Source organism: Mytilus galloprovincialis, chromosome 3 (genome assembly GCF_965363235.1).
Source record: "Mytilus galloprovincialis chromosome 3, xbMytGall1.hap1.1, whole genome shotgun sequence".
NCBI lineage: Eukaryota > Metazoa > Mollusca > Bivalvia > Mytilida > Mytilidae > Mytilus > Mytilus galloprovincialis.
Window position 1 is genome coordinate 19,661,959 of NC_134840.1, and position 22,036 is coordinate 19,683,994.

Here is a 22,036-nt window from a genome sequence, read left to right on the forward strand (position 1 = left end):
ATTTGTACCAAACTTGGACAGAAGCTTGTTTATGATCATAAGATAGTATCAAGAAGAAAATTTTGTAAAAATAAATTTCCACTTTTCCGTATTTTACTTATAAATGGACTTAGTTTTTTTGTCAGAAACAAAACATTCACTCTGTGGTTAAAGTTTTTAAAATTTTTATAATGTTCTTAAACTATCCTGGATTTCTACCAAACTTAAACAAAAGCTTGTTTCTGATCATAAGATATTATTCAGAAGTAAATTTTGTAAAAAAAAAAAATCACTTTTTCCGACTTAGTTTTTCTTCCAGTTAACATTACATACAGTCTGCAGTTAAAGTTTATAAATCATTTATTAGATTCATAAACTATCCTGGATTTTTTTACCAAACTTGGAAGCTTTTTTCTATCAAAAGACAGTATCAAGAGGGAAATTTTTATTGATGTTTTTCCTCATTTTTGTTGAGTCTGCGATTAACAGCAAAAGTAGGCGAGACACTGGGTTCCGTGGAACCCTTACGAATTTTTGTGAATTATGCGTTTATTTTTATGTAACAATGTCATCAAACGTTTGTAAATATTTTCTTATTCATATATATATATTTCTTATTTCATGGATATCTCTGTATTATGAGCAAATTAGAAGTAGATCCCAAAAACTAATATTTCTTGGGCCAAATATGTGCGTAATAGTCTATTTTCAAATTATCTGACATTTGACCCCAGAGTTTATACTTTTTGGACAGGTTACCTTTTCTGTGGTAGGACATCCTGCTAATTGGTCAAGTAAAAGCAACTTACAGAAATAAAATCAAGCATACTAATGGCACAATTTTTGGAGAAAATTGCCTGTTTTATGTTTTCTATACACTACAATATTATTCGACGGAAAACAGTAAACCTTCCACCCAAATTGCACCAATTATATTTTTGATTTTAATTTTTTTGGTTACTTTTACTTAACTAAGTACTAGGATGTCTAACCACTTAGTAGGTAACCTGTCGAAATATGAAAATCCTGAGTCTAAAGGTAGATTATTTGAAAATGGTCTAGTCCCCTGCTCCTTTGGTGATATTTATGACCAAACCTGTTCACAGGTATTTGTTTTCTTGCTATTTTATAATGTACAACCAAAATTAGAGAACTTAAACCTGTCTTGAAAATTTCCCGCTTTACAGCATACCAGAGTTGTTTACTGTTGATATTTGTTGTAATTAAAACTAATAAATATATTACTAATAATCTTGTCTTGTGATTTTAATACAAAGTGCAAGTGGTTGTATAAATAGTTGTTCACTCTTAGGCCAGCTAGCCCAAAGGTCCAAGTGAGCAAGTTAACTATGATATTATATGTTGATTTTCCTAAATATAAAGCTTTATTACAATTTAAACATAAACTTAACCTTAACCTAGAAAACTAAAAAATTACCACTGAACCACGAAAATGAGGTCAAGGTGAGATGAACCATGCCAGGCACACATGCATAGCTAACAATTCTTCCATACAACAAATATAGTTGACCTATTGCTTAAAGTTTATTTTTAAAACCGGACCAAAACACAAAAACTTTACACTGAGCAATGAACCATGAAAATGAGGTCAAGGTCAGATGACACCTGCCAGTTGGACATGTACACCTTACAGTCATTCCATACACCAAATATACTAGACCTATTGCTTATAGTATTTGAGATATGGACTTGAGTCACTTGACCACCAAAACTAAACCTTGTTCACTGATCCATGAAATGAGGAAGAGATCAAGTGAAAACTGTATGACAGACATAAGGACTTTGCAAGGAACGCACATTCCAAATATAGTTATCCTATTACTTATAATTTGAGAGAATTTCATATTACAAAAAAATCTGAACTTTTTTTCAAGTCATCACTGAACCATGAAAATGAGGTCAAGGACATTGAACATGTGACTGACGGAAACTTGGTAACATGAGGCATCTATATACAAAGTATGAAGCATCCAGGTCTTCCACCTTCTAAAATATAAAGCTTTTAAGAAGTTAGCTAACGCTGCCGCCGCCGGAACACTATCCCTATGTCGAGCTTTCTGCAACAAAAGTTGCAGGCTGGACCAAAATGTGTCCTATGACATTGCCTGCAAACCAAGATGGCCGACTTGCTAAAAATGGGACATTTGGTGGGGGTAAAATGCAAGTTGTGTCTATTATTTGGACAACTGTTATAAATAGAGAAAACCATGACAGCAGCAAAAATGTTCAGAATGTTGAGCTCAATCAATTGTTCACATATGTCAAAACTGTCAATGACTTCTTATAGGAGTTATTGCCCATAAATGACTTTTACCATTTTCCCCCCAATTTTGCTTATTTTTTTGAGAACTATTTTGTCCAAGGTTATGGTTGTCTTTCTGGTATTGTTTAACATCTCACCCCTTATTTTATTGATTTTGTTTCAACATTGTGTCATATATCAAATTTATTCGTCCAGTGTATATTCACTTCTTCGTGGTTATGTCTTTTGATTGAAATTAGTAATTTCAATTTATATTTCATAGTGTATATTTCTATGATGTGAGGTTACACTATTGTTTCAGGTTAGGGTGAAGATTGATACCTATTAAAATGTTTAAACCCGCTGCATTTGTTTGCACCTGTCCTAAGTCAGGAACCTGGTGGTCAGTGGTTGTAGTTTATTGATGTGATTCATAAGTGTTTCTCGATTCTCTTTTGTTTTGAAGATTAGACCAATGACACCAATGGTTTTCCCGTTAGAATGGTTCAAACCAGGAACCTGATGTTCAGTGGTTGTAACATGTTTTGTGATGTGCTTCATAAGTGTTTCTCGGTTCTTTCTTTTTTTTCAGATTTGACCATTGGCTTTCCTGTTACAGTCAGGATTCTTCTTCGTCAAAATTATCTCCCCATTACGCCAGTTCATTTTCACAATCGTAGAAATGGAAGCCATTGTAGGGATGACGCGCTGCCGATTTTGCTCTTGGAAACCGATAAATTTATCCACATTGCACCATTACGATCCTTATATGTCAGTTGTATTTTAAAAGACAAATGTATCAACTAGCTAATGAGCATCAGTTAATGATCTTGTCTGCATTGATTTATCTTAAAACTATTGTCTGGTCGGTTGTCAGGTGGAATTTTCGAATATTCATAAACATTAAAAAAAAAAATCTAATTAAATATTTCGTGGAGGGGCAGACTAGATTTGTTTTAGTGGTGGAAGACAATAAACCCTAGTAATTACATACAAGAAAAATCCTAATTTTTTTAAATCGGAGGTTGTGCATTTTCTACATCCAACTTGAAAGATACCCATGTCGTCGACTTGTTATCTAATTGTTCTACTTAAGGTTTATGTACCGTTCTGTAGCCATTTTTGTACGAATTTTTCAAACATCTATTGTATCAAAACTACAGATATAATGAATAATAGAGACAGGCCATTTTGAACATATACTAGGGGGAAACTTGATGCAAAGCATTATTATTTACTGTTGCATTGCATTTAATAGAAAACGAGTACTTTGTGGCAAATAAATCAAGATTTTTATAGAAAATCCACAGCCTTTAATACAGACATTTTTGTTATAAAATTTGAAACATAGATTACTCACTTGCTTTTCTATGATGTGCTAGTGTTTATTTTTTGCAAAAAGTTCTAAACAACCTGTAAATTCCAAAATACCTCATGCTGAGTCACTAAAGTCGAGCGCACTCTAAAAGGTGTACTTGATTTGGTCCATATTTTTTTTTTTCAAACCAATAACTACATTAATAAACTTGTTTTAAGGAAATCAATGCTAGCACTGCATGCAATACTCCTATATCTATCGGTCATCAAAATACCAAACATGATAGAACAAGGATAAAGGCTGTGGATTTTCTATAAAATTTCCATATGTTTAGCATTGAAGCAACACAAGGGTACATAATCCTTAACTATGCACTAGATAAATTGAAAACTTATGCAAATGGTGTTTTTAAAATAAAACACTTCGTAATTGAGAAGAAAATTGTAATTTTGTTTGTTTCTATTAACTTTTAAATTTTTTGTCACTATAGTAAACATTAGGGAGCTACCATTTGATTTTTATGGGGGGGGGGGGGGGGCTAGGATGAAATTTGAAAAAAATAGGCAGGACAGGAGTTTTGAGTAAAAAAAAAAGGCAGGATGAGACACTTGCAAAAAAAAAAAAGTCAGGACGACAATTTAGGTAAGAAAAAGTCAGGATAAACTGAAAAAAAAAGGCAGGACCGAACAGAGTAAAAAATAAAAAGGCAGGACAGAGATTACAGCTAAATAAAAATGCAGGACAAAATTTTTCATCCTAGCCCCCCCATAAAAATCAAATGGTAGCTCCCTTACAGTAAGCATTTATCGCCTTTTTAACAAAGAGCTTCGATTCTTTTGTTCTATTTCAACCGGGTTTCCGACTGGTTAGATTGATTTAACACTAGTAAATTTTAGGGCCCTTTTCAGCTTGTTGTTCGGTGTGATCCAAGGCTCCGTGTTTAATAACGGTACTTTGACCTCTAACGGTTTACTTATACAAGTTGTGACTTGGATTGAGAGTTGTCACATTGACACTCATAATACATCTTCTTATATTTATATAATAGATAGAGAGAACTTACACCCAATCCTATACCTTTTAGCTTATAATATAAGAAATGTATTAGGTTTTTTAGCCTTCTTATATAACTAACAAATTAAGACCGTGGGACCATACGGTCTAACAAATGTCTTATAGAAGCAATAATAAGTATCATAATCCGAACTTCACCAGCATAACTGTAAGACGTTACCGCATCCGTTTTAACTTTTATATGGTTTTATATGAGCAAGCTGTCGCCATTATCACGAAGACCAATAATGGCAGTATATTGACAGGGAGAAACAGATAAATAGTGAATATAGTTGTAAATTATACTATAAATTAGAATTCAGTCGAAAATAACACCTTGATGATCGAGATTGTTTAGTCTGCATAGTGGGTAAATAGTTTCGTGAAATCGGTAAAAAGAGCAACGGCCAACGTGCAAGAATTTTTTTATTCCGTTCTGTGTATTTTTTTGTGGACCAATAGGCTAATAACAGAGAGCCCGCTGCCCTTCAGAAATTGGTAATGATTCTCGTTACTGACTTTACAAATGGTGTACTCTTAAACTTAAGATTGTAGAGAGACATGATTATGTTTTATTGGCATTGGATCTGTCAGCTGTCTTGCATGTTGTTGAAGGAAGTTTAGGGTTATTAATTAACCAATTTTAAGCATTGTACAAATATACGTCCCCAATTCAAATGCATTGATCTTCAAAAAAAAGGGGGGGTTCCAACCTCCTGAACCCTCCCTCTGGATCCACCACTGGTACATATGTATATTCATGATATCTTTTAAGATTGTATTGTTAATAAGGGTAATTTACAAAATGTAGGCTACACAACTGAGTATATAATACCAGAACTCCATTACTAGAGGAAGTCTGCAAGCTGTGTTATATATAGTCCGCAGGCAATCAGGTCACATTGTCCCAGCCTATTCACAGTGGAAATCACTGTACAATGTACATGTCATGGGTTTAAAATGTTACCATAAAACAGACAGTTACTAAATAGTCTCTCTCAGTTTTAAGCTCACCTTTCCTAAAAAACATGGGTGCCAAACAAATTGCCAAAGCTAAATACATGTATAGAACATAGGGGTAAAATGTAGTTTTGGGATTATATCTGAAAATTAAAGCATTTAGAGCAAATCTGACATGGCGTAAAAATGTTTATTAGCTGTACATCTATCAGCCCTGAAATTTTCAGACAAACCCGTCAACTGATTGTTGGGTTCAGGCCCGTAGCCAGGAATTTCCAAGGGGGGGGGGTTCGTTGGACTCATGAACTCGACTTTAACAGTCACAATTTGAACAAGACGTTGACTTTAACAGTGCTTTTTTGATTTCAAGGGGGGGTTCGTCCGAACCCCCCCTGGCTACCGGTATGGGGTTGCTTCCACTATATTAGTAATTTTAGGGAACATTTGCAGTTTTGGGTTATTTACTTGAATATTATTATAGATAACGATTAACTGTTCACAGCAAAAATGTTCAGCAAAGTAAGGCCAGGATTTTTTAATTTGTTGGTTTACGGATCCGCCGACCTGATTTTGCCGATTTCCAGAATAAAAATAAAATTGACTTTTCATGCTTTTTCATTCCCACCGACCCTAACAAATGCATTATCCCTGAAAAATAAATAAATTATCCTTTTTTTATAAAATGAAATGCATTAATCACTAACAGAATTGATAACACTTTCTGTTGTGAAAAAATGAAACTTCCAGTTTACGTTTCTAAAAATAGATAAATCAATTATTAATGACCTTGACATGTCGTTTGGACAAATATTTTTGTGGAACGAAACCCGTGTTTAAAACCAATTACACAATAAGTTCGTTTCTCTTATTTGTCAACAGTCCGTAAGATGCATCTTCTCATAGAAATAGACTTGTCCAAATGTGGACAGGTGGAAGTTCAGGACATCAAGTTAAAGTACTGAATATTAACAGATCATTTAAAATTTTCTTGTTTCATAGATAATTAAAAAAAATCGTCCATTTGGATAAAAACGGGAATGCGTGACAACAGATTAACCCGATATTCTCATTTTTTCCAGTGGACGAGTCTATTACGTTTTTGACGCGTGTGTTGAAAATTATTTTCTTACCACGCTTTTACATTTATTTCTTTATCAGTTTTCGTTCTTGAAGATCATTATTCACCAAGTTTTCTGGAATTGATTAAGAGCTATGTGAATTTGTCTTCCTTTATGAAATTTAATTACGTCTTTGTCCGTGCACCCCTTTTTTACGGGAAATTATTAGGCAATGTCATGCAATTTTTATTACAACTGAGCAATAATATTTCATTAAACTAAAATTTAAGAAATGATGACAAAATAGGATAACAAACATATTATTATAGAAAGGTGAAATATATATTTATTTTGCATATCAGTTTTCTGTCTTGAAAGATATTTTTTTTATTTTTTTCCCGACCGACCGACCCGACTTTTTCATGGAGAAAATCCGTAAACCTACAAATTAAAGAACCGTGGCCTAAGATCTACAAATAAGTCAATATGACCAAAATTGTGAATTTATCCCTTTAAACATAAAAAAGAAGATGTGGTATGATTGCCAATGAGACAACTATCCACAAAAGACCAAAATGACACAAACATTAACATCTATAGGTCACCGTACGGCCTTCAACAATGAGCAAAGCCCATACCGCATAGTCAGCTATAAAAGGCCCTGATAAGACAATATAAAACAATTCAAACGAGAAAACTAAAAGCCATTTTACACAGTTTGTTCATTATGTTTGTTAGCTTTCAAAAATCTTCTTCTCTGAAACTACTGAACAAGTTGCAGGCAAACTTATTCTAAATGATCCTAAGTGTTTAATTTTGTGTTTTGTAAAAAAAAACATGGCCACTATGGCTAAAAATAAAATAGAACATTGGCGGATCCAGGGGGGGGGGGCGGGTTCAGTGGGTTGGAACCCCCCTTTTTTTTGGGGCCGATCAATGCATTTGAATGGGGACTGTATAGCTGGAACCCCCCCCCCCTTTTATCCTGGGTTTGGAACCCCCCCCTTTTAAAAGGGATCCACCACTGTAGAACATAGGTAAAAATGCAGTTTTTATGCCCCACCTACGATAGTAGAGGGGCATTATGTTTTCTGGTCTGTGCGTCCGTTCGTTCGTTCGTTCGTCCGTCTGTCCCGCTTCAGGTTAAAGTTTTTGGTCGAGGTAGTTTTTGATGAAATTGAAGTCCAATCGACTTCAAACTTGGTACACTTGTTCCCTATGATATGATCTTTCTAATTTTAATGCCAAATTAGAGATTTTACCACAATTTCACGGTCCACTGAACATAGAAAATGATAGTGCGAGTGGGGCATTCGTGTACTGAGGACACATTCTTGTTGTCTTATGTTTCAAAAACTGAAGCGTTTAGAGCAAATATGTTATCAAAATTTAATTGTTCATTAGGTCAAGATTTATCAACCCTGAAATTTGCAGATGAATGGAACAACCAATTGTTGTGTTGCTGCCACTACATGTATATAGTAAATTTTGGAAAAATTGCTGTTTTTGGTTATTTTCTTGAATATTATTATAGATAAAGACTGTAAACAGCAAAAATGTTTAGCAAAGTTAAAAGACCAAAATTGTCAATTGACCACTTAAGGAGTTATTGCCCTTTAAAGACAATTTTGCACAATTTGTTCATCATATAAAATTAAAGATGTGGTGTAATTTCCAATGTGACAACTCTTCACAAAAGATCAAATGACACAGAAATAAACAACTATAGGTCACCATAAAGCCTTCAACAATGAGCAAACCCCATACTACATATTCAGCTTTAAAAGGCCCGGAAATGTCAAATGTAAAACAATTCAAACGAGAAAACTAACGGCCTTATTAATTTACAAGTAAATGAACGAAAAACAAATATGTAACACAGCAACAAACAAGAACCACTGAATTGCAGGCTCCTGACTTGGGACAGGCACATACATACATGATGTGACAGGGTTAAACATGTTAGCGAGATCCCAACCCTCCCTAACATAGGACAGTGGTGTAATAGTACAACATTGAAACGAACTATAAAAATCAGTTGAAAAAGGCTTAACTCATCAGATGGATACAAATAGAAATATATCTAACAAAAACAGAGTGAAAGTGGCTGGGCACTTAAACATTCCAACAACAAAAAGACCATAAGTACAGATCTGAGAGTACTCACAGTTACTGACAGCTAGTTCAAAGCCATTAACAATAAGAAAAATCATGCATCTAAGACTAAATTATCAATCATTACACATCCAACATCACATGGATTTAGTGTAAAGACGTCATAAACAGTCAGAGAAAAACATGACCTTGTGCAATGCTAAGATAAGGTATCAACAGATTGTAGATCCATGAATGTGCATATATGTATATAACAATAATATTTAGTTTGCTTTTATTTTACTGATAACAAAATCAATATTAATACCAATTCTTTTAGAATAAGTTTGCTAACTTTAAACAATCTTAATATTCCTTTGAAATTACTGAACAAATTTCAACCTAACTTGAGGTGAATTATAATTAGGGTATCTCCAATAAAGTTTATGTTTTATTTTCTGTTTTCCCGGAAAAAAAACATGGCCACCATGGCTAAAAATAGAATATAGGGTAGAATGCAGTTTTTGGCTAAATAATTAATTATTTCAAAAACTAAAGCATTTAGAGCAAATCAGAGAAGGAGTTAAAATATAATTCATTAGGTAAAGGTCTACCCGCCCTGAAATTATCATCAGGGTAACTGATTTTTAGGTTATTGCCCCTGAATTGATCATTTAAGGAAAATTTGCAGTTTTCAATTATTATCTTGAATATTATTATAGATAAAGATATTAAACTGTAAACAGCAAAAATGTTAAGCAAAGTAAGATCTGCAAATAAGTCTTCTGAACTAAATGTTCAATTTACCCTTAAGGAGTAATTGCCTTTTACATTCAATTCTCAATATTATTATTTACAATTTGTTCTCTTAAATATTAAAAAATCTTCTCCTTTGAAATTGCTGAATTAAAATCCGCCAAACTTAGGCTGAATGAGCTTTAGAGTATCTAGTATAAATTTTGTATTCTATTTCCTAGCATATAAAAACAGCCCTATGGCTAAAAGGAAACTAAGGGGTAAAATGCATTTTTAATTTGAAAAGCAAAAATAATAATTGATGAAGATTTAAGCAAAAAATTACAGTTGAGAGCCTCTTGTTCATTAATTACAAGTATGTATTATATATTCATTAGAATCTGTCATTTTATTAGTGTTTTATAAGCATCCGCTTTTAATTTGCACATTTCCAATTCAATGGACCATGTTTTATCTTTATAAACGTTCGATGTGACTGTGTCACTGTGGGCCAATTAATTCACGGTGTGCTATGCATAAATTATCAAGACCCAGAATTGCAAAAAAAATATTGCTACATGTTATTTTCAATAGCTTTTTTCCCTACTGAGGACTGTCTATAAAGCATGATGAATTTATGTCTTTTTTTCTTTTCTTTTTTTAGATAAAATGCCTTTGTTTAGGAAAAGAGGCAGACCTTATGCCCATGTTACATATGAAAGAGGTAAAAGGAAATTAAAGAAAGGTGTTCAGGTCATAAAAAAAATCAAACAGGAAACAAAACCTACATCTGGACTCTAGCTTGCTTCCCAATTTTCAGGAAATGACCTTAATTCAGATCCTCCTTGTTCAAGTTCAGTGCTTTGTATAGAATATTGCCATAAAATATTGGATGTGAAATACCTGAAAGTATAAGATGTCTACATGTTGACCTTTAATTACGAATGATGTTCTTGTACGATGATAACATTTTGTAAATGTTTTGACTTGTTTGTGATATCAAGAACTTTGTAATAATTTTCAATAATTCAGAGATTAATTTTTTTTTCATTAAAATCAAATATATTGTTACAATACATACAGGAGCAAATTGAACAAGTTGAGATATATGTATAAACACAATAAGATGTTGACAAATTGTTTCTGAATGTTTCTTATTTATTTCTTGAATAAATTCCAGTAGTACATTGTGTACTAGTACTGCTTTTTTCAAAGATAATATTGTAATGGTTTGGGAAAAAAATCCCTTAACTATTGAAAGTTAGATAACTATTCACATACATGAATGAATGTTTATTTTTTAGGTACAGATGCCCTTAAAGTTTTTGATGAAGTAAAGAGCAAGATACTATCCCATCTGGCAGTGATACCTTCATGACACTGTATGATTAATTTGACAAAGAATAACAATAGGACACCAACAGTTCACATATAAGAAGATGTTTTAGGGTAAACCACATACTGTGTAGGATTTAATAATGTCCCCTATGAAATGATGTCCAGAGGACATTATTTCATAGTAAATACATGGACAATATTTACTTATTTAGATGTGTCCTGGACACAATTTCCTATGAAAATATGTCCTTGGATATGAAAAAGTGTCTATGAACATGAACATTATTTAATACTATACTTCTGTACTGGTGGACACTTTTTTTCAGGACATTATATCCATCAGGATATTTTTTTGATATGATCAAAATATTAAATGATGTCCATTGCCTTGTTATTACTGGACATATTTTAACTTTAATACAGTGTTACCTTGACAGAGAGTTGTCTCATTGACACTCATATCTTCCTTATCTTCCTATTTATACTTTTAATATATATACATGTGTGATGATTTAAATTGAAATAAAAAAGTGACAGATGCTGTTCAGTATTATTTTCCTTGAAGGACACAATTAAATAACAATCACTACAAAAATTTTTCCTGTAGGTGGACCATATTTCATAACTGTTGCTGTAAAATGCTGTATACGTAGGGGACAACATTCCATGGCAATGGACAGTGTTTAATACCAAAATTCTATATTTTCTATTGCCTTCTTCTCATAATAAATATAGTATAGTTCTTCACATTTGATTTTATACTTTACACTCTTCTTCCTTTTTGTTCTTATCATTAGCTGGGTATTTCTTAAAACTTTAATTTCTCTCTATTTACTTCCATCCTTAATTTTTTGTTTACATATGTATATTAATCAATTTCTAATCAATCCTTCAGATTTTTATTAATATTCAAGTGTAATAAAACTTTTTAATGGCCTTTGTATTACTTCCCTTGGAGGACACAATTTAATAGTGACTACTATGACAACTTGTCCTGTAGGTGAACACTTTTTCATAACTTTTGCAGTAAAATTCTGTCCAGTTGAGGGACAATATTTCATGGCAATGGACATTATTAAATACCAAAATTCTATGAAAAATTGTCCACATGGACACTATTATGTCTTACAACTGTACAGAAATTATATTTAAATAATTTGAAATAAAGATATTAAGCAAAATTTGCAAAATATTGTTGGGCTTTAAATGACACAGAATTAACCACTATATGTCACTGTAAGCCTTCAACAAAGAACAAAACCAACACCACATAGTCAGATATAAAAAGCCTAAAAAAAAAAATGTAAAACAATTCAAACGAGAAAAGTAATGGCTTAATTTATGTAAAAAATGATATGTAACACAGTCACAGCAACAAAAATCCACTACAGGCTCCTGACTTGTGACAGGCACATACGATTGTGAAGGGTTAAACTAGTTTGAAAGCACTAACCCTTCCCCTAACCTGGAAAAGTGGTGTAACAATACAACATAATAACAAACTATGAAAATCAGTGGAATTTTTTTTAACTCGGCTTAAGGATACAAATAGAAATACATCTAACTAACAAAAAACAGAAAATTGACATGGATGGGTACTGGTACACCCCAACATAAAAATAGGAAAAAAACCAGCCTAATTAATGTACAAAAAAATTAATGAAAACAAATATTCACAGTTACTGACAGCTAGTTCAAAGCCAATAACAACTTATAAAAAGAATCATGCATCTAAGACTGATTTGTCAATCAATACACATGCACCATCTACTGGATTTAGTAAACAGGTGTCATAAAGTAATTCGGAGCAAAAACATGAACTTGTGCAATGCGAAGATACAGGTATTGACAGATTGTAAGATCCATAAATGTGCATATGTATATAACTATAATATTAAGTTCGATTTTAATTAAATAATAACAAATCAATATTATACCAATAAAAACAAAATTTAAAGACCTAATTACAGTGTTGATTTGGTAACCGTTTCAAATAAGTTTATTTAAAGGATCAATAATTTTACCTGGATCGTTTCTAAATTTCTGTGCTTGGAAAACAACATATGATCAACATATACATTTGTACTCATATTTGTTCTTTTTTTCATATGAGGCAGACTTCATACATGTACAGGAGCTTCTAAAGAGGTTTGAAAAGATGGAGATGTGGTATGATTACCAATGTGACAACTAGTCACAATTGATTTGGGTAGAAGGGACAATAAGTAATGCCTTCAACCATGAGTATAAAAGACCAAAACAGAAAAAATAATGGCTAGATTTAGGACCAAATAAATTGAAAACAATTTTAATGGAAACCAACCACTCAATTTCAGGCTCCTGGTTCCAGATTTGAGACAGGCACATATTAAATATTTTAATTTGAGATAACTTGTGAGCACTTAACCAAGAAATATTAACAATATGTAACAAAAAATCTCCTCTTTGGCTTACATTCTTGCATAGATTTTCCCATTGGAAACTGACTGAATTAATTAAAAAAATACACATTTATTACTTTTTATTTTTCTCTTTCTTTATCAACTTTAATTAATTTGCTATCATGTTATTGTTTCTTTGTTATTTTTAGGTGAATGGTTATAGTAATTTAGACGAGCAAAACATGCATTAAAGACTGGCAGTGTTGCTTGGATTTTCTTCAAATGGTAATATCTATAGTAACGTGTTTAATTCATACAAATGTTTTCATTGGCTATTTGTGTTGGCTGATAGATGTATCAATTCGTGCCATTTTTAGCTCATCTGACCCAAAGGGTCAAGTGAGTATTTCTCATCACTTGAAGTCCGTCGTAATTGTCTGTTAACTTTTACAAAAATCTTATCTGAAACTACTGAGCCAAATATAACCAAGCTTGTCCACAACCATCATTAGGGTATCTAGTCCCAGGACCTGACATGCCAACCATCATAATTGCCATGCATGGTTGTAAATAGTACAGAAGGGCAAATTCAAGTTTTTTTTATTGTCTTAAAAATGCTATAGATAGAGAAATTATGGAAATTGCAGAAGTATTTAGGAGATATTGAACTTAAAAATAGATTTTAACCATTTGTTTTTGTTTTTTTATTGCATTTTCCCCTTAAGGTGATACCTAACACTACAGGGACATAACTCTGTAAGGTCAGCTAAACGTTTTAATTACGTTGTGTTGTAAAGGGAATATTAAGATTCTCAATGATCAAAATTGGTGTTTGTCAAACTGCTATATAACCAGTGTAATTTTTCTAACAAAACGGTTGGTTCAAAATTTTTGAAATTTTTATGTTTTTGTTGAAGGGTCAAAGAAAATACATTGTCAAAATTTTATGAAAATTAAACGAGCCAAGTTAATTTTAGTGAAAGTGTTGGGTACCACCTTAAGGAGGCTTAAGAAAAAAATCAGCAAAAATTGAAACATTTGCTTTTTCATTTCAAATTTTATTTATTACACTATTAGTGTTACTTTATGATATGGTTCAAAAATCAACCAAAAAAAACAATTCGTTTTGGCCCCAGAAGACTTTTTAAAATGTTTATATCATTGAAAATGCTCCAAATTATCATCCTTTGGTGAAAAAAATGCCATTTTTTGCATAAAAATTGCAATAACTTTTTTAACTCATGCACCAGTGACCTGTATTTTTTATTATTGTTTTCAAATGAACTTTACTGAAACTAAACTATTGAAAAATTTAAGCAATTTCTGTAATTTAGTTCTTTTTTTATTTTGATTTTACCTTTTTTTCTCCTATTAGTTCAACAGAAAAAAAGTACTTTAACAGAAATACGTTCTTCTTTCAAATGAAGATTGTGAGCTTAAATGAACGGTGACCCCATATTTTTGTTTAATTTTTCTTTTAAGAATAGGATAAAGTTTATTTATAGAAAAGAAAAGGGAAATCCTATATTTAAAAAAAAATGATTTAGACCCGCTAGCCCCCTTATTATAACAAAAGCTATAATAGAAGAGAAGCGAAAGGTACCAAAGAAAAATTTTAAAAGACCAACAGACAACCAATAGTGTATAAAACATGTTACCCTAAAGACGGACCCTATTACAAACTGGAGGTGATCTAGAAGGGTAGGCAGATCCTGCTTCACATATGACACCTGTATAGATGTAGAGAAAATTTAAATATAAAAAATGATCTAGTTTCTGGTGTCAAAATTTATGAAACCTGAAACTATTAAATGTTTCTCAATGTTTGGGACAGAATTAGGTATGTGTTTATGTGAATCACTAACTTATGCAAGACAGGCCCTACACCTGACAACCTCATATTTTTTTAGTTTCTTTGTTGATTTCATAGGTATAGGGAAACCATGAATTTAAATATCAATCAAAGTAAAAAATATCTTGTGGTCTGGTGTGTTTTTGTTGCATCGCATATAATATCTGTTATCCCTTTTAAAAGAAAGTTTTCTTACGTTGACAATATTCTTGTTCACAAAATAAAACAAAATATTTTTTCGTATTATACTAAATTAACTACAGCAATCAAAAAATATTTGTGAAATTTTACAGATTTTTTAGATTACTACTGGTACGAGACAACACTATTTTTAACATTTGACCTTTGTTTTTAATTTTGTTAAAGCATAAAATTTTAATTATCACATATATTTTGAAATTGTAATATAATCTAGAATGTAATGATATCTCATACATATTAAAGTTTTTATTTTAATATATGAAAGTATAATGCATAATACAACCACCCACATAAAAAAAAAAATTAATTACCTTCCCTGGGGGAACATAGTATTTTCTGGAACTGCCCTTAATGTTTTCTTGGGGGATAAAGTATTTTCTGGAGCAGCCCTTAATGTTTTAATATAAAAAAATATCTATTTCAAGTTGATAAACACAAAAAAATCCTGTGATATAGTCTATATTACTCCAATCCAGGTTTTACCCTTGTTCTATGTGTATGTTACATACAAACGTATAAAAAAGAAAAGATGTGGTGTTAAGTTTGCCAATGAGACAATTCTCCACCAGAGACCTAATGATGTAGATGTTAATGATAAACCACAGATTGAAATGCCTACCTGCTCATTCTGGATATGACATGAAATTTCATTATTGAAACGAAAACAAATGTAGAGTTTAGTATGACGTCCATCATCACTGAACTAGTACATATTTTTGTTTAGGGACCACCTATTAAAAGCACGCTTCAGGGCGCGGGATTTTCTTGTTGTATTGAAGACTCATTGGTGGCCTTTGGCTGCTTTCTGCTCTTTGGTCGGGTTGTTGTCTCTTTAAAAAAAATCCCCATTTTCATTCTGATTTTTACATTTTACTATCTGTAGCTAACATTATTTTTATATACTCTTCATAGATAAGTTTTTTGCAAATTTAACTATCTATTGCAAATGGATTCTATAGTCAGAGGGGAGATGTGATCTTTATTAAGGTCAAGTTACAGTAAATGAGCTATGTAACAGATTTCAGTCAAATTTTGCATATATACAACTCTGGCTCTATGAACTTGTGAAAACCTAACAAGCAATGCATTTATCTCATTTATCATTTGAAATATTACTGATTGAAATCTTTCAAAATGAGTGAACATTTGTATAGAAAGCCCTTAAAATCAGCAAAAACCTTCCAAAATCTGGCTTAAAATTCATCAAATCTCTGATTCTTCTCTATAGATTTTTTTTTAAACTATATGTCGTTGATACATAAATATCTGTTTTGATGTTGCAAAATAAATATAAGGTCACCGACTTCGTTTGTACAATCAAAATCTGCAACATATAAAAAAGAAGATGTGGTTATAATGATTGCCAATGAAACAACTCTCCACAAGAGACCAAAATGACACAGAAATTAACAACTACAGGTCAGTGTATGGCCTTCAACAATGAGCAAAGCACATACCACATAATCAGCTATAAAAGGCCCCAAAATGACAATGTAAAACAATTCAAACGAGAAAACTAACGGCCTAATTTATGTATAAAAAATGAACAAAAAACAAATATGTAACACATAAACAAATGAAAACCACTGAATTACAGATTCCTGACTTGGGACAGGCACATACATAGAGAATGTGGAGGGGTTAAACATGTTAGCGGGATCCAATCCCTCCCCTAATCTGGGACAGTGGTGTTATAACCCATTTACTGTTCCTTGACCTTAAAATAGATTGATAATTCAAATTGAAAAACTCAATTTTAGCACTAACAGGTTGTTTTGCATTTTATTTATTAAAAATGTTATAATAGCCATGAAACAATGATTTTATTTTCAGGTCATTTAAGAAGAAAATTGATAGAGGAAAGATACAGATATGCAAGAATTTAATATTTGAAATGCACTTAATATTTCTTTTGTATATGACCACCAAATTTTGGCTGTCATTATTATTTCTGCCATATAAACAAATATGTCTTGTAAAATTTATTCATTAGAGGAAGCTAAAATAACAAATATCTAACCACATTAGGGGGTGCATATACACATAACTAAAAAAAAGGCTTATTTAGTCCAGTCAATCTAGCATAAATTTGACCCTAACCTGAAAGTAATTGCAACAGAAGATTTTTAAGGTTTAATCTTTAGCATTATACCCCAAATATACACAGAAAAAAGTCCCATAAAATCTTACTGGAGGAAGACTAAAAAAATCACCATATAAAATTCCTATGGAGATTTGCATTGAAAAGGGATATAACTCTTGCAAAAATGGCAGAAATATCAATAAAAATTGACACAAAATAATAATAATAACTTTGCCGCTTATATTCATCAGAATGTATTGATTCTTGGTTTTTTTTAGCAGTCTTTAGAGTATAACAAACAATTCTAAAGGTGTTTTCATATCTTTTATCAAGCTATAATCTAGATTTCGTAATTCATTAGTTGACCATTTATTAAATTTTTCAACATATCAAGAAAAAGAATCTCAAATTTAATGAAAATAATTAAGCATGTATTCTTATTTTAGTGCTTTAAAGTTTCTTTAGACAAGTAAGATGCTGAAAAAATATAATATACAGATATAGATAATATCAAATTTTTACATTATTATTTTCAAAATGGTCACAAAGCTTCTAATTTGCAATTTCTTCAATGAAAAATGCACACAAAAAATAAAACTACCCACAACACTTTGGTTTTGTACATTTCATGAACAGAAGATTATATGATTTAGTCAATAAACCAACTTATAACCCATCAAAGTTTCATACCTTACATAAATTTCAAGAAAATCAACCAAAAACTGACCAAAAAAGACATTTTTGCGGAGTTATCTCCCCCTTCCAAATTTTAATTTCCATAGGAAATTAGAAATGCTGATTTTGAGTTTTCCTCAAGTTAGATTTTATGGGACTTTTTTCTGTGTATATTAAGGGCATAATGTTATAGATTAGAACTAAAACATTTTAGTTTGGGGCTCAATCTTAGTTTGACTGGACTAATTGTAAAAAAGTTTGAAAATAACACAAACAATATTCGAAACCTTTTTTAAACATGGTATTACATTTGTATATGTGACAAATGCAGTTAACAGCAATTTTGTTGCCAATTTACCAACTGTGTAGACGCTTTTACCACTGTTCCTGCACTGGTACCTAAGTCATCAAAAAATAAAACAACACCACAGAACAAATCAATTACACTACAAATTGTGATTGTAGGTAAAACATCAAGAAGCTGTTGTATCTGTAATACAACAAAGAGCCCATTTGTTAAAATGCCAAACAAGGCCATATTACATGAGTTTGTAACACAAGGTGTTCAATGGCCAACTAATGTATTTAAGTAAGATGTTGTCCAGTTAAAATATATCTAATCTTGTCTTATAGCCGATAAAACCTTAAAGAGCAGGACAAAAACAGATATACATATATTCAGAATGAGAAAAACAGCATCCCATTTGAATTTGTTCTATATTATTTGGCTTCTTGACAAGTCATGTGGTATGGTACCATATGCACATAAAGGGTGTTAACAATTAAACAGAATCAATATAAAAAATTCAATAGTCTTGGCCTTGTTTTTTGTAGGAATACCTGTTCAAGGTATGAAAAAAGATGATGTGACCTATTTTCAAGTACTATGATTAGCATCTATCGGGTTATTTAAAACATGATTTACCTATCTTATCCAATGAAAAGGACTCTAGGGAAAATGGCCCTAGCTCTTTAGCCAAATTATGAAAAAAATAATGTTTTCACAAAATCCACCTACATTGATGATGTCACAAATACATCAAATGTTGAAAAAAAATTGAAATATATTAGTAAAACATTTTAATTGTATGTCTTCATAACAATATCACACGTATAAAATGATTTCTTTTTTTTTAAGGTTGTATGTTCTTTGTGAGGGTTATTCCATTAAAATGTATCAGGGAGGGAAGTTTAATTATTGAACTTGGGTCATGGGTCGTTATCAGTATGCGTCTATTAGCATTATGAAGAATTATCTGGAAAATTGTTCTTGGTTGTAGGGATATTTTGAAAGTCCCTACCTACCTTCCGACATACAATTAAATGGAATAGCCCTCACAAACTTTTTTTGCTTATTAGCATAGATGCTATAATAACATTAACTGAATGATTTATTAATTGTAATGTTTGTGGCTCATGTTGACTGAAATGACATTGAATGAAATAAAGTTTGTACCAAAAAATGTTATAACTACTTTGAACCCAGAATTATATGCAAGTTATTAGGCTCTTAGTTAGGCAGTCAAAAGGGGACTTTAGGTTTGCACACCGTTTGTCTGTCTATCATATTAAGTTGGTGTATCAAATGATTACAAGTCAGTCTGAAAGCTACATGAACTTGGCCACATTTTTTTTCTTGGACGCTGTAAGCAGTAAGACAACAGTATTTGATGTATGGATGTATGGAATGATTATTCGATTGCAGGCTGTACATTATGGTTTACCTGTCATTGACCTCTTTTTTATGGTTTTATTGTCGAGCCTTCAACTTTTGTTGCAGAAAGCTCGACATAGGGATAGTGATCCGGCGGCGGCGGTGTTAGCTCACTTCTTAAAAGCTTTATATTTTAGAAGGTAGAAGACCTGGATGCTTCATACTTTGTATATAGATGCCTCATGTTACGAACTTTCCGTCAGTCACATGTCCAATGTCCTTGACCTCATTTTCATAGTTCAGTGACTACCTGAAAAAAAAGTTCAGATTTTTTGTAATGTTAAATTCTCTCTTATAAGTAATTGGACAACTATATTTGGTATGTGCGTACCTTGCAAGGTCCTCATGCCTGTCAGACCAGTTTCACTTGACCTCAACCTCATTTCATGGATCAGTGAACAAGGTTAAGTTTTGGTGGTCAAGTCCATATCTCAGATACTATAAGCAATAGGGCTAGTATATTCGGTGTATGGAAGGACTAAGGTGTACATGTCCAACTGGCAGGTGTCATCTGACCTTGACCTCATTTTCATGGTTCTGTGGTCAAAGTTAAGTTTTTTAGTTTTGGTCTATTTTTCTAATACTTTATGCATTAGGTCAACTATATTTGGTGTATGGAAATATTTTATGATCTATATTTTTGATACACAGATTTTATTTGACCTTGACCTCATTTTCACGGTCCATTGCTAAGTTTTAAGTGTTTGTGTTTTGGTCTGTTTTTCTTTATTTATAAGCAATAAGTCAACTATATTTGTTGTAATGAAGAATTGTTAGCTGTACATGTCTGCCTGGCATGGTTCATCTGACCTCGACCTCATTTTCATGGTTAATTAATCAATGTTTCATTTTCTTGGTTAATGTTGAGTTTATGTGACAGTTGTAATAAAGCTTTATATTTAGGTCTATCAAGATACATGTAGTATCAAGGATTAGTAAAGAAGGCGACGCATTTCAGTATGTGCACTCTTGTTGGTCAATGATTAATTTTCATACTTGCCGGTAATTCAGTTTCTCAGATGTTTTAACTATCAGATCTGATGTGTGGAACTTATGTTTGTGTTATATGACCTTGATCCAACAGTGGTCATGGATTTAAGCAACTATTGGTAATCTGACCTTCAACAATAAACAATCGTTAGAACAAGAAAACTCTAACAGAGATCATGGATTTAAGAAATTATGGGTAATCTGACCTACAACAATGAACAATTGTTACATAAGACAACTCTCCAACAGTGATCATGGATTTAAGCTATTATGGGTAATTTGATCTTCAACAATAAACAATCGTTACAATAAGAAAACTCCAACAGAGATCATGGATTTAAGAAATTATGGGTTATCTGACCTTCAACAATGAACAATCGTTACAACTCTCCTTTGGTGTATGACCGTTGTATAGGGTATATACCCATTGAATAACTGTCACATTTGTATATGCACGTTATTTAGGGTATATATACTAGTGTTGCATTGGCATATGAACGTTAAAAGGATTTGCACCCATCAAATAACTACGTCTGGCTCGTTGGTGTAAGAACTATGTATAGGTATATACCCATTGAATAATTGGTATATGAACTTTGTATAAGTTTTAGACTCATCGAATAACTTTGTCTCAATTGTGTATCAACGTTGTATAAAAGTTATTAAAAATACCAGGATTATAATGGCTCGTTGGTGTATGAACGTTGTATAGGTATATACCCATTGAGTAACTCTGTCTCATTGGTATATGAACGTTAAGTAGGGTTAATACCCATCGAATAACTTTGTCTCAACGGGTTATCAAAGTTGTATTGTGTTTATACCCATCGAATAAGTGTCTCATTGGTGTATCATCGTTAAATGGCATATACCTTTGTCTAATTGGCGTATGATCGTTACATAGGGTATATACCCATCGAATACCTGGCTGTGTCTCATTAGTGTATGCACGTTGCATAGGGTCTATACACATCGACTAACTTGGTGTATGCACGTTGTATAGGGTTTACACCCATCGAATAACTTTGTATCATTGGTATATGAACGTTGTATCAATTTTAGACTCATCAAATAATTTTGTCTCAATTGGGTATCAACGTTGATTAGGGTCTAAACCCATCGAATAACTTTGTCTCATAGATGTATGATCATTAAATGTTTGTTTAATTTGTGTATGCACGTTGTATAAGGTATATATCCATCAAATAATTCTGTTTCATTGGTGTGTGACTATTGTGTAGGCTATATACCCATCGAATAACGTTGTCTCATTGGTGTACGAACGATGTACAAGTTTTAGACCCATCGAATAACTCTGTCTCAATTGTGAATCGACGTTGCA

The 22,036-nt window shown here is 32.1% G+C and overlaps 1 long non-coding RNA gene across 2 annotated transcripts; it reads left to right on the top strand.

Annotated features, from left to right (window-relative positions):
* Positions 1-4,680: 4,680 nt before the first annotated feature.
* LOC143067355 (uncharacterized) lies at positions 4,681-19,458 on the top strand. Of its 2 annotated transcripts, XR_012975928.1 has the most exons (5): positions 4,681-4,983; positions 10,125-10,184; positions 10,765-10,909; positions 13,389-13,464; positions 17,066-19,458. It is a non-coding gene; the product is annotated as an uncharacterized LOC143067355 (long non-coding RNA). The 2 variants fall into 2 exon arrangements; XR_012975929.1 differs by lacking the exon at positions 10,125-10,184.
* Positions 19,459-22,036: the final 2,578 nt, after the last annotated feature.